Source organism: Mustela putorius, unplaced genomic scaffold, assembly GCF_011764305.1.
Source record: "Mustela putorius furo isolate JIRA1106 unplaced genomic scaffold, ASM1176430v1.1 tig00003854_pilon_pilon_pilon, whole genome shotgun sequence".
NCBI classification, from domain to species: Eukaryota; Metazoa; Chordata; class Mammalia; order Carnivora; family Mustelidae; genus Mustela; species Mustela putorius.
In genome coordinates, this window is record NW_025422006.1 from 5,091,856 (window position 1) to 5,103,808 (window position 11,953).

Sequence of the window (11,953 nt, forward strand, 5' to 3'; positions counted from 1 at the left end):
GGATTTGCATAACAATACACCAACTTGGATAAAGACCTGCCACACCTCTTAACACTTCACCAGCGTGCTCAAAGTAGGCTGGTCGCCTACCAGGTCTTGTGTGAGCAAACAAGCCTGGGGCAGTGGCCCTGCCCCCCCCCCCCCACAAATCGACGCAAAATATTACCGAAATATCTGAACGTGCACATCGAAGTGTCTCTACACACATATGCTGGTGGGTATGGCTTTTATTTTAGTCAAGCTCTCGGGGCCTTCTGAGTCTTCGCTTGGTGCGGCAGAAATTCTCTGCTACTCCACACGCCAGCAACAAGCTTTCTGTTCCTACAAGCGTTCTGCTCCTGGGAGCACGGCACGACCGGGTGTAAATAAAAAAGTCCTTTGCAATGGGAGTTTAAAATTTAACTCTGCTCTTCATGACGCACAGATGTTAAAAATAACCGCCCCGTGCAGGAGATGAACGTGTGTATCGTTAGCGCTTCCCCCGGGCTCTAACATTTCAGGTACTTAGGAATGGAGTCTATCTGGTGACCAGGAGACAATGATGACAGCTCTGCATCAAATATCAACCCCCGTCGCTTTGTGGTTTCGAAAGCACCAACGTCCACCAGATTGGGGAGGAAGGAAAAAAGGCGAAACCTTGCAAAACTCTCCCCAAAGTTATATAAACAAAGGAGGGGAGAAGCCCAGTGTGGGCTTTGCACCCATGTGCTATTAAAATTACATAACACCCGGCGCAGACATGAGAGAAGGAATGGATTCTGCACGACAGCCCCCTCCACTTCCCCCGACTCCCCAAGCCCGTCTCCAAACGCCTGGCAAGAGCAAAGGGACGACTCGGCCTATTTATTTGAGTGCCGGAGTAAATCCTGCGAGAGTTGCAGGCACGTTTAGGCCCAAAGTTTGCATGTGCAACAGCGGCGACTCCACTCTCCGGACCCGGAGGAGAAGGCGCTGACCAGCGACAGCCGCCGGCGAGGCCTTCTCCGTGGCCCCCTCGCGGGGCTTCCCGCTGGAAAGTTTTCCACGCGACCGAGCGGAGGGCGAGGAGCCCGCCTGCCCCGCCTGCCTGACTTTGCAGGAAAGGCGAGCCGGGAGCCCGGAGGGGGCCGGCAGGGAAAGCGCTGGAACAAGCTCCGCACCCGGCGGGCGGCGCCGGCGCAGGCTCCTTACCTGGGGGACGCGGAACAAAAAGAGGCGCGGGGCTCGGCGAGCCTGCGGCGGCGGCGCCACCGGCGGTCGGAGCGGGGCTCCCCAGCCGAGCCCTAGGCCCGCGCCCGAGCCCGCGGCCCGGCCCCCGCCGCCGCCGCCGCCGCCGCCGCTTCCTCCCTCGCGCGCGTCATGTCACGGCGATCAAACATGTCTGTGTGCGCTTCGCTGCTGTGACTTCCTGATTCCCCGCCGCTCGCGCGCGCACACGCACACTCACTGCCACACGCACACGCCACCCCCCGCCCCCGGCCCCCGCCACCAAACCTCGCCTGGTCCTCCCGGGGCTCCCGGCGGCCGCCGGCGCCTCTGCTCGCGACGCACGGGCCCCGGCGCGCACAACACACACTCACACTCACGCGCAGACACGCTCGCGCCGGCCCCGAGGGCGCGGAGACGCGAGCGGCGGGAGCTCGCCGCCCCCTCCCGCCCCCCTCCCTACTTAGCCGCCCTGCCAAACTTTTTTTTTTTTTTTTTCTTTTTTCCTGCCTGATCCGTGTCCAACTTCCCTCCGCCCCCACCCCCCACCCCCGGCAGTCCGGCCTGCCCCGCGCTCACCAGGATCCGCCGCAAGCTGCAACCCGGATAAAAATAATAATGCAATCCAGGCGGCGGAGGCAGGGGCGAGCGCGAAGACGCTGGCAGGCGGCGATCTCCCCGCGTGTACCGGAAACCCGCCGAGTGCCGGGACCAGGGCACGGGGGTCCCCCGGAGCCCGCACTGCTGCGCCCCGCCCCGCGCGGTGCAACTGCGCCCAGGCTGCGAGGCCTGGTGCGGGGCACCCGGAGCACCGGGCTCGGCGTGCGCCCGCAGCCGGAGGGCGCCTAGGGACTGGCACGCCGGACCGGTTATTTGGGGAAGTGCATCGCGACACCTTTGCAGATGGCATGGCCCTGTTTTGCAACGCAAACGGGAGGAGGGAAGACGGCCGGATGGAGGGGGAGAGCAGAGGAAGGGGTAAATCAGGTTGGGATGGGAATAAAGCAAACTCGAAAGCAGGGAGCGAGAAGGAAGGGGTGCGTGTCATCGTTGGGAGGAGGCTCCCACCGGGTCTCCCCGCCTCCCGCCCTCGCCACCCCCTCCCTCCTTCCCCCGCCCCCCCGCAGCCCTTCCCCTTCTCCGGCGAACGCCACCACTGCTGCCCGGGTGCGCGCGGGTCCTGTTTGTGACAGTCAGGCAGAGAAGATTATCCAGATCATGGCCTCCCGGCCCGCAGCCGCGGCGGCTCTCCCGGGCCCCAGCGAGCCCCTAGCACCCGGACGATCGCGGGCGACCGACGCCCGAGGTTCCCGCGGCTCAAGCTGGGGGACGACGCCAAGCAAAAGAAAACAAACCCCGGGAGGGGGAGGGCAGGGTAACTGAGCCCGGCGGGCACCTCCGACCTCCTTCTCTGGGGCCTCCTCCCGCCCTCCCGGCGGTGCGGCCCGGGGCCGGACACCCCGAACTTCAACACCCGAGCCCGCGCGGCCGCCAGGTACCCGAGGCAGGGACGTCCGCAGAGCCCCGGGCGCAGCGCCCCGGTAACCCCTTTGCCTAAAGGCCTGCGTACCGGTCAGCGTCCCCATCCCCGCCCGAGAGAACCCGCCAAGTGGAGGTGACACCTCCGATCCGGCACGCACCGGCCCCGCGGCGGTGGCGGCCGCCTCTACGGCGCGCCGGCTCCGGCTTCGCCCGCGGCGATCCGCTGGCGTCTCGGCCACGGGAGCCCTTTAAACAAGTCCCCGGGCGGCGGGCGGCAGCCGCGCTCGTTGGCGCCCCGCCGCCAGCCCGGGCTCCTCGCCCTCCTCTCCCGCTCCCCTTCCAACTCTTCCGGGGAGGACTGCTGGGGTGAACTGTCGCCTGTCCATCCTCCTCCCGGGCCCTCCAGCCTGCCCCCCTCCACCGTCCCCCTCCCCCTGCTTTAAGGGGATGGTGGGGTGGCGTGGGGGGGGGGGGATTGCAACCTGGCCGAGTGTGTGTGTGTGTGTGTGTGTGTGTGTGTGTGTGTGTGTGTGTTGCAACCTTGAGTTGGCAGCGCACCGCTGACTGCCTACCTAGGGTCAAGGCTGGGGTTCGTGGGGATTCCCCCCGCCCCTCGCCTCCCCGAAGTAGTCATCATTACTGTTATTATTAGAACAGCGAGGTTCGGTTGAAACTTTCCCGTTTCTTCCGCGGCCGCCCGGGAGCTGTCGTTAGAGCATTCCACCTGAGGCCCGCGGGGAGGAGGCGGGCTTTTTTTTTGTTGTGGTGGTGGCGGCGGTTGGCCCGCCTGTTTGTTTTGGTCTCCGTGCATGCACAATAAATAATAATTAGGATGATAATGAATGATCCCCGGCGAAGGCGGCGCGGAGCCGGAGGGGTGTTGGTGCGGCGGCGGCAGCCCCGAGGCCGGAGGGAGGGGAGAGAGGAGAAAGGAGTTGTAAGTTATATTTACCTTGCTCGCGAGCAGTGTGCTGGCTGAATCTCTTCCCTCTCTGAGTCACCCAGAGTACAGAAACAGAGGGAGAGAGGACTAGATTATGAATATGACTTCATTGATGACAGCCATCCCCTCCTCTTCCTAAACTCGGGCTCCGCCCCGCGTCCCGCCCTCGCCGCCTCCGCGGGCGCCGGAAGACGCGCCGCAGTTGGCCCCGCGCGCCGCTCCTCCCTGCCCGGCCGGGCGCGGGTTGGCGGGACGCGCCTGTCACTCGGCCCGCGCAGCGACTCCGGGAGCTCGGGGTGGGGGGGGGGGGAGGAGGGGGCGGTGTGCCAGAATGTGGATCGAGACAGCTCTACTGTATGCGTGGATCCGTGTGTGTCTGCGAGGCGCCGGCTCTCGGGCCGTGCTCGTGCCTGGAGCGGGGACACTGCGCAGGACGCCGAGCGTCCCCCGAGCCCCGGCGCGGTCGGGCGCCCGTTGTCGCTGTCCCCGCCGTGCTCCGGGCTCCCCCTGCCCGCACCGGGGAGGCTGGGGAAGCGGAGGCGGCCCCGGGAGAGCCAGGGCGGCCGTAGTAATCGCGCGTAGTAGTTTGGGGGTATGTGGAGAAGGTGCTGGAATGTAACGGTGCCTCCGCCTGCCGGAGCCAGCCTGCAGAGGGAAAGGGAGGGGACAGGCGGAGGGCTCCCGGGGGGGCACCAGAGCGGCTGGCGGCACGGTCTTGACCGTGAAAGAAGAAACAGGCATCGTCGTGCCGGCTGAAACTTTTTCTCCCCAACCCCCACTCAAGGTTGTAATTATAAATCTGTCCCCTTCCTCCCCGGTAAAAAGGGAGGCGGGCACAAAGAACATTCCTGCCAAATCTGTCTCTTTTCTGGAGGACGGCAAGCTTCCAAATGCCAGTGAGGGGGAAAAAAAAAAAAAAAAACAGCTGAGAGGCTGAACGCCTTGTAAATAAATAAGCCCATCCTCACCCCTCTGTTTACTTCGTGGACCAGATAGGGCACTGGAAGCTTCCCTCACCTGTCATCTGCGAAGGGAATATATACAAAATTACGGAAAAACAACCCCGTGGGGGCGGGGCGAGCGGCTTAGGGGACAGCTGAAGCATGGAATCTGCTTTTGATTTAGGAAGGGGAATAAATCTCTTATCCTGTACAGTCCACAGGCTGGCTCTTCTCTCCCACCTCGCATTTAAGAGCGATTAAGGCTCCGCACAGTGGATTGCCGGCACTTGGCAGTTGGGCGACCTCTTGTTCCAATTCTCCTTGAAATACAGTTCTTTGGCTGGCGGAATAGGTCAGTGTTTGCTGAGACAATTTTATTTTTAGTTTTATGAAGTGTGAAAGAATGTTAGGAGATTTTAAATCAGGGGCCTATTATTTCAGACTCAGATTAATGTAAGTGCTTGACTCTTAAAATTAAAACTGTTCCTATATGGTAGTGTTATGAAAAGAATGATGTATCCCTTATTTTGTAATGTAATGGCTTCAATTAGTCATTCAAAGCGCACTGTGGCTATTTGGTTGAGGATTTTCCCCCTAGAGTAAAATCCTATTTTAAGACCATTTTGCAGTTGCAGAATTGACTCTTGGAGCAGGCCGGTCTGAAACGCAGTTCTAGGATGCTGCGAACTGGGCACTGGAGAAGTTGAAGACAAGAAACAAGGCTGCATCGGCTCATGAAATGGCAAAATCTGTTTACGTGGCTGGCCCATTGCGAGGGGAAGCAGAAGTCTGCAAGGCCACCAAGTTCAGGAGCCAAGGAGTGTCCATGTCAGCATCCCGTAGTTTCTGAGGCTTTGTGACCTGCTTGATAACTTCAGCGTTATACTTTCCCATCTATCCCAAAGTGAACCTCGGGATAACAAAAGAGAACGCATCTAAGAGAAATAGGATAGAGTATGCCCTAAAGGACTGACTGTTAGAACTTGTTTTTCTGCCTGAGGATATGCCAGGATAACTTTTCCCCAGGAAACAGACATCGAGAAACCTTGAAATTAGCAATGTAGTAAAAGTATAACTTCTAACTGCCTCATAAACCGCAACTAATAATATAGCCAGATAATCTAGTTGTCAGTAAGAGGGCCCTCACCTAATGGCAATGCTTATTATATTAGCTAATAATAGGTTCTAATTTTTTTTTCAGGCCCAATTTGTTTCTCTGGCACACCAACCTCACACTTATCCTTCCTTGTGCGTAAGTACCTTTGATCCCTTTAGGATTCCATCTTCACCGGCCATGCCACATTTCAAAGAGAGAACAATCATCTTAGTAAGACACTGGAGGAAGAGACTGGCCATTCCTCCTGGCGTTTTGTCAGAGGGAGAGTGGAGAAGAAAATGCTTGCTTTGCTACCCGTGTATATTCCTCAGCTCATATAACATTTTGATGCAGCGCTTGGAAGGACTGGTATCAATGAATTCTATACTCAACTATGGGAACTGAAAAATAAAATCTGTCTCTGGGAGCAGAGCTTAAATACAGATACTGCATCTCCTTTTCCCTTCGTATTGGTCTAAGAAAGCACCACCGTCTCCCTTTTGGTCTTCCCTCGGGAAGAATCGTCTTGTTGGTGGCAGGCGCTGCAGAAAGTGGAAATGTTAGAAAGTAAGGCCTACACTCAGGAGAAATGAAAAGGCATTCACTCAGTACGGGTGCGGGGGAAGCCTGTAGAACATGGAGCAGAAGCTTCATCTCTTAGGTAAAGCAACATGTAACGACTGATGTTAAGGAGGAAAATGATGGGGTTCTTTTGTCTCGCAGAAGATCCACACAAAAGCCAATATGGTTGCAGGCTAAAAGGACCCCAAGAGGTTGCGCGGGTGGCTGTGTGTGAGTGAAGCTTTTCCTTTTGGACTTTGATGAGTCATGATGTGTTCTCTGAACTTGCTTTTCTCTTTCTAGTTTGGCATCAAGAGATGGAAGTCGCTCTTTCATGTCTGTATGGCCACTTTCACTTGTTATGTAAGTCGGCTGCGGTTGATGTTCTGTTTAGAGTGGATGTTGGGTTTGAAAATTGGTATCTGGCTATAACATCCTCATAGGGAACAATTCCTCATGCAACATTTGGAAGCTTGTAATCCCACCAGGCAAACTGGTAATGGCCGGCTGAAGTGTTGCCAGGCTTCCGACAGGAACAAGTCAGACACTTAGGAAATGAATACTTCTTCTGCAGTCATGGAGCCTAAACTTGTTTAGGCTCTTGGACAAAAGTGAATTAGCCGACATTTACTTTAGTGACGAGTTTAGAATTAGCAAGTAAATTGACTACAGAGGTAAAAGCTCTTCTTTCTCCTTTTTCCCAACCAACTGTCTCAAGAGATTTTGTTTCGTCAGTCGTTCCTCCAAAATATCCGCCCTGTTCTCTGTGATGGCATCTCCCTCTCACTTAAGAGCCTTTGTCTATTTCCAATACATTCCGTGATAAATTTCGGTCATAGCATGTCATCCAAGGCTGAGCACGGACGGATTTCTGCCAGTCTCGTTGACTTCCTCAAACCCCTCAAACCCCGGCGCCAGAAACCTGGACTACCCGCAGGTTCCTAAGGGGCCATACTGGATATACCTCCGTCCGACCAAAATGCAGATTCCCAGGCCTATCCTCCAAGACTCAGCTATGGCCCAGCCTCCTTCCGGTGGCCCTCCTTGCCCTCCCCAGGCAAAAGAAGCTGCTTAGCCGACTCTGCTCCCATAGCAACCAGTGTGTACCTCCATTATAGCTCTTACCACTTTGATGCGATTATTTGGTTGGTATCCTCCACTAGATGGTTAGTGCCTGGAGGGCCTAGAGCAAGTTCAATTCATCTTTGAAACCTCAGCCCTTAGCCAGGCGTCTAGTACATTGTATGTTGTTTAAAAACAAAGCAAAAACACCAAAAAGCAAACAACCCTCTCCCATATTAAAATTATCTGATAGGATCTAAGGGGTCTTCCCAATTAGTAATTCTCAAGCTAATGAACAGGATTACTAAGTGTTCAGAATCCGCTGTTTTTCAAGCTGAAAAGGCTAATATGCTTTTGTTTGGTTTGTTCTGTTTCGGGGGGTGAGGTCGGAGGTGAGAAACTACAGCTCTCGAAGTCATATAGAGAGCACTGAGAGGAGGTTTTGTGTGGTTTTTAAATTAGGCTAGGAGCAACACGAGTTCACTTAACAGCCGTGTGATAGAGGAGTAATCAGGATAATAGTATCTCCTTTTATTTCTCCTTTAAATCACAGGCCAGGGTTTGTGCACAGGCCTTGACCCATGCCCTTGGTCCACTTGATCCGACTGAGTTACGTGACATTATCCCCACTTTACAGGTGAAGAAACTGAGAGGCATTAAATAATTTGCCTCAGGTGGGGTCTCCATAGTGGAGTGAGCAAGGCAGTTCACTGTGATTTTGGAAGAACATTAGAAATTCTATTTCTTGGGGGTGCCTGGGTGGCTCAGTGAGTTAAGCCTCTGCCTTCGGCTCAGGTCATGATCTCAGGGTCCTGGGATCGAGCCCCGCATCGGGGTCTCTGCTCAGCGGAGAGCCTGCTTCCCCCTCTCTCTCTGCCTGTCTCTCCGCCTACTTGCAATCTCTGTCAAATAAATAAATAAAATCTTAAAAAAAAAAAAAAAGAAAGAAATTCTATTTCTTGGGCACGTGGGTGGCTCAGTTGGTTAAGCAACTGCCTTCGGCTCAAGTCATGATCCCGGGGTCCTGGGATCGACTCCCACATCGGCTCTCTGCTTGGCAGGGAGCCTGCTTCCCCCTCTACCTCTGCCCATGTCTCTACCTGCTTGTGATGTCTGCCGTCAAATAAATAAATAAAATCTTTAAAAAAAATATATACAATGATCAAAAAGAGAAAAGCTTTCCAAACGTTCATTATATTTATTCAAGTAGCACCTTTACGAGGTGCCCAGGAAAGTGGTCACGTGCCCAGTGCTGTACCTGAGGAGTACTCACTGAAGAGCCCCGGGGAGGGGTGACAGTGCCCCCACCTCATTCTTTCACTGACTTTAGGGTGTTGACACTGCCTAAAGTTCACACCTTCCGCAAAGTGTCTTGTCTGGGTTTTAACCAATTAACTCTCTTATTTGGAAAACAAGTGGCTTCAAAGATTCCTTCAAAGAAATCGAAGATTGAGATAAATCCAATAATGCACTCACAGGTGAAAATCAAGATCAAATCTGCCACTTTCAGTTCTAAGAGTTTTTCGCCAGTGAAAACAATGACAGTCTAATTGGATCTGACAAGAAATAGGTCAAAAACATTCACAAATTTGCGAGACTACTTGCAATTTGGATTTCTATGAACTGTCATTAATGATGAATTCTGATCTGAGCATCTATTTTTCCGTGAGATATTAACTATTGATAGAGGATGATATCATCGTGATTAGCGGGGTATTTTATTTTCTCATCTTCATCTCGGTCTTCTATAACTTCTATTTTGTGTATGTTTTATGATACACTTGATATAGTAATACTGAATACATGCATTACGAATTAATAGACATAAGTCATGGTCTATCCTTACTTCATTCTTTTCCTTTTTAACTGCAAGCGGAATGTGATCAAACGACTTGGAGAGAACTAAGCGATGAAGTCAGAATTTTTAACCCAGCTTGGTAAAGCTCCAGACTCGGCGTGATCTGTGCTGCTCATGTAAAAACTTGTTCCATCATTTATCATCAATACAGGGTTCTTAACCCATTAGGGAATGGGGGGGGCAGTGGAATATAAATGATCTTTGGCGAATTCAACCATCCCTCGACACCGTGTTTGAAATTCCATGATCATGTTGAGATGTGCTTTTCTGCAAAGGCAGTCCATACCTTCAGTCAGATCCTCCAGGAGATCTTCAGCACAGGGGGTAAGAAGCACTGCTATCGAGCTATCACCAGCATTAATGATCTAGGGGACTTTTCTGATAAGAAATTAACCTTTCCCTTAACTTTCACAAAATAAAGCGGGCACACTTTCTACATCCAATCATGTCTATCCTTAGAAAAACCATTTAGAATTCAGTATTTCTCTAGATAATTCAAATGCTTCCTAACTGCCCAAAGGAGGGCTTCATTTGTCTCTGGAGATGCGCTTTCTGAGGATAATTTCACTCTGAAGCATTTTTTCAATAATACTCCATTATACATTGTTGACCAGACAAGAAGGGGTTTTACAAATGTTGTCGTGAACTTATCTCTGAGGCTTCGACGCCTCTTTGGGCAGGTGCATTTTGGGGATCAGAACAAGAATCCAGAGCCTGAAAATTTTTTATTGTTATCAATTGTTCAAATATTTTAACTTCTCCTTGGCAGGCCACTGTCCCCACTGCCCTCTGTTTCCCTGAATGATGATATGCTTCTTACCAGTGTGACGCTTAGGTCATCTCCAAGCCCCTCAACCACACGCTGCGGGGGCAGAACATGCCGTGGGTCCCCTTCCCACGCTGCTGTAGGAGATTTTACGGCAGCATTTTACTTTCAGACCACCTTCGGCTGTTACCGGACTTCTCTTTTCAGCTGCCATCCATTGCACCTTATGTGTGTGCGACCCTCTTCCAGCTTGCCTTCCAACACATCACCCACCAGATTCTTGCTTCAGGTTCAACACGCAAAAGCGCAATCTGCTGTTGTTTTAATCCCGGCCATTTTTTCCTGTGCCTGAAGTCGTTCTATGTAAATTGAAGGGAAGAGTAGAAAATAAACCAGGAACATATAAAAACAGAAATAACCATGAAAACTACCTTAGATGACTCTTTAAAGAAATTGAGATAAATAATCTGCTTTGGAGGGGGAAAAAAAAAATCAGTCTCCGCGGACCAAAAAAATTTGTCCCTGCAGGTGGGGACAAAGCACATTCCACAACAATATGGTTTATTGTAGTCTTCAGTGGTGTCACCAGCCAGAAAGTGATGAATATTAAAAACAAGACAAAACAAACAAACAAAAAACAACGACAAATACACAAAGTTTGAAAAAAGGGTTGCGAGCATCTGGATTCTGCATGGGGCAAGGTTTAATGCCAGGCAGGAAGATTCTATCTTTTATCTCCCCTTCAGATAAACTCAGCTGAGCAGTTCCTGACTTCACTGAATGCTGGGCATAGAGGAAAAGCTCACATCTGGTCTGGAATTGTGAATATGCAATTGCTTATCTCACCAGAGACATTGTGGTATCTGTTGGCATTTTACTATTTTGAAGACTGGGGACTTTTGGTCATAGACTTTTCTTAAATAAGGAGGAAAGCAAGGGAATGGCTGATAAGGTCAAAGAACATCAAAACATGCAACATTTTTTGTTTGTTCAATAGGACTTAGGGCATGGGGGGGTATGTGTGCATCTTAAAGAGATCGGCACCTCACACGTTACCTATATCTTACTCAGCTACTTAAAAAATACATCTTCCCATGGGGGCATTTGTCTTACAGAGTGATTTATTTACCGACATTAATGACCGTGACCACTGTTACCTGATATTCTGCAAGTCCCACAGCCCATATCAATGTTTATTCCCTAAGAACTTTATGACCCGAATGCTGAGCTATTATTTCTAGTGCTAGCATAATAAAGAAATATTTATCAATTGAGGAAAATAATTAAATAATGCAAGTGTAATGGAATGATCTAGGTAAGTGACTATTCTTTTAAACAGCCTACAGGTGCTAGTCTCACTGGTCTTTGAGCTGTCACAGGCTGTGTATCAACGTCTTCTTTCAAATGGTAACACTACAGCTTCTTATAGGAATCCCTTTTAAAAAGACATGCCAGGGGCACGTGGGTGGCTCAGTCAGTTAAGCATCTGCCTTCAATTCAGGTCATGATCCCGGGTCTGGGGATCGAGTCCCGCATCGGGCTTCCTGCTCATCAGGGAGGCTCATCTGCTTCTCCCTCTTCCTCTGCCTCTACCCGCTGGTCATGCGCTGTTCTCTGTCTCTCTCTGCAGAAAAATAAGTAAGAAATCTTTAAAGAAAAAAAGACATACCAATCTCAGAGCCCCTGGTTCCGTGCACAAAGGAAGCATCATGGACTAGAACACATGATTACATGGATTGCCCATGGTCACCCATCAAGATTAGAATCTTGGTCTCCTCATCCCCCCCGTCGGTACTCCTTCTTCTGTACCACAAAGTTTCTCCTTTTTAAGAGAGAGAAAAAAAGGGGCGCCTGGGTGGCTCAGTGGGTTAAGCCGCTGCCTTCGGCTCAGGTCATGATCTCAGGGTCCTGGGATCGAGTCCCACATTGGGCTCTCTGCTCAGCAGGGGGCCTGCTTCCCTTCCTCTCTCTCTGTGATCTCTTCCCTTCCTCTCTCCTACTGTGATCTCTCTGTCAAATAAATAAATAAAATCTTAAAAAAAAAAAAAAAGAGAGAAAA

The 11,953-nt window shown here is 51.6% G+C and overlaps 1 protein-coding gene and 1 long non-coding RNA gene across 9 annotated transcripts in view; one reads left to right on the plus strand and one right to left on the minus strand.

The window, feature by feature from the left end:
- SMARCA2 (SWI/SNF related, matrix associated, actin dependent regulator of chromatin, subfamily a, member 2) overlaps positions 1-3,770 on the minus strand; it is a 179,535-nt gene extending 175,765 nt beyond the window's left edge. The window contains exon 1 of one of the 8 annotated variants that reach the window (XM_045065039.1): positions 3,620-3,768. The gene's annotated coding sequence lies outside the window, so the exon portion shown is untranslated. The other 7 variants (XM_045065045.1, XM_045065043.1, XM_045065042.1 and 4 more) reach the window with 7 other exon arrangements.
- A 165-nt stretch (positions 3,771-3,935) lies between these two features.
- LOC123387519 lies at positions 3,936-6,090 on the plus strand. The gene is made up of 3 exons (XR_006601958.1): positions 3,936-4,394; positions 4,766-4,903; positions 5,753-6,090. It is a non-coding gene; the product is annotated as an uncharacterized LOC123387519 (long non-coding RNA).
- The last annotated feature ends 5,863 nt before the right edge of the window (positions 6,091-11,953 follow it).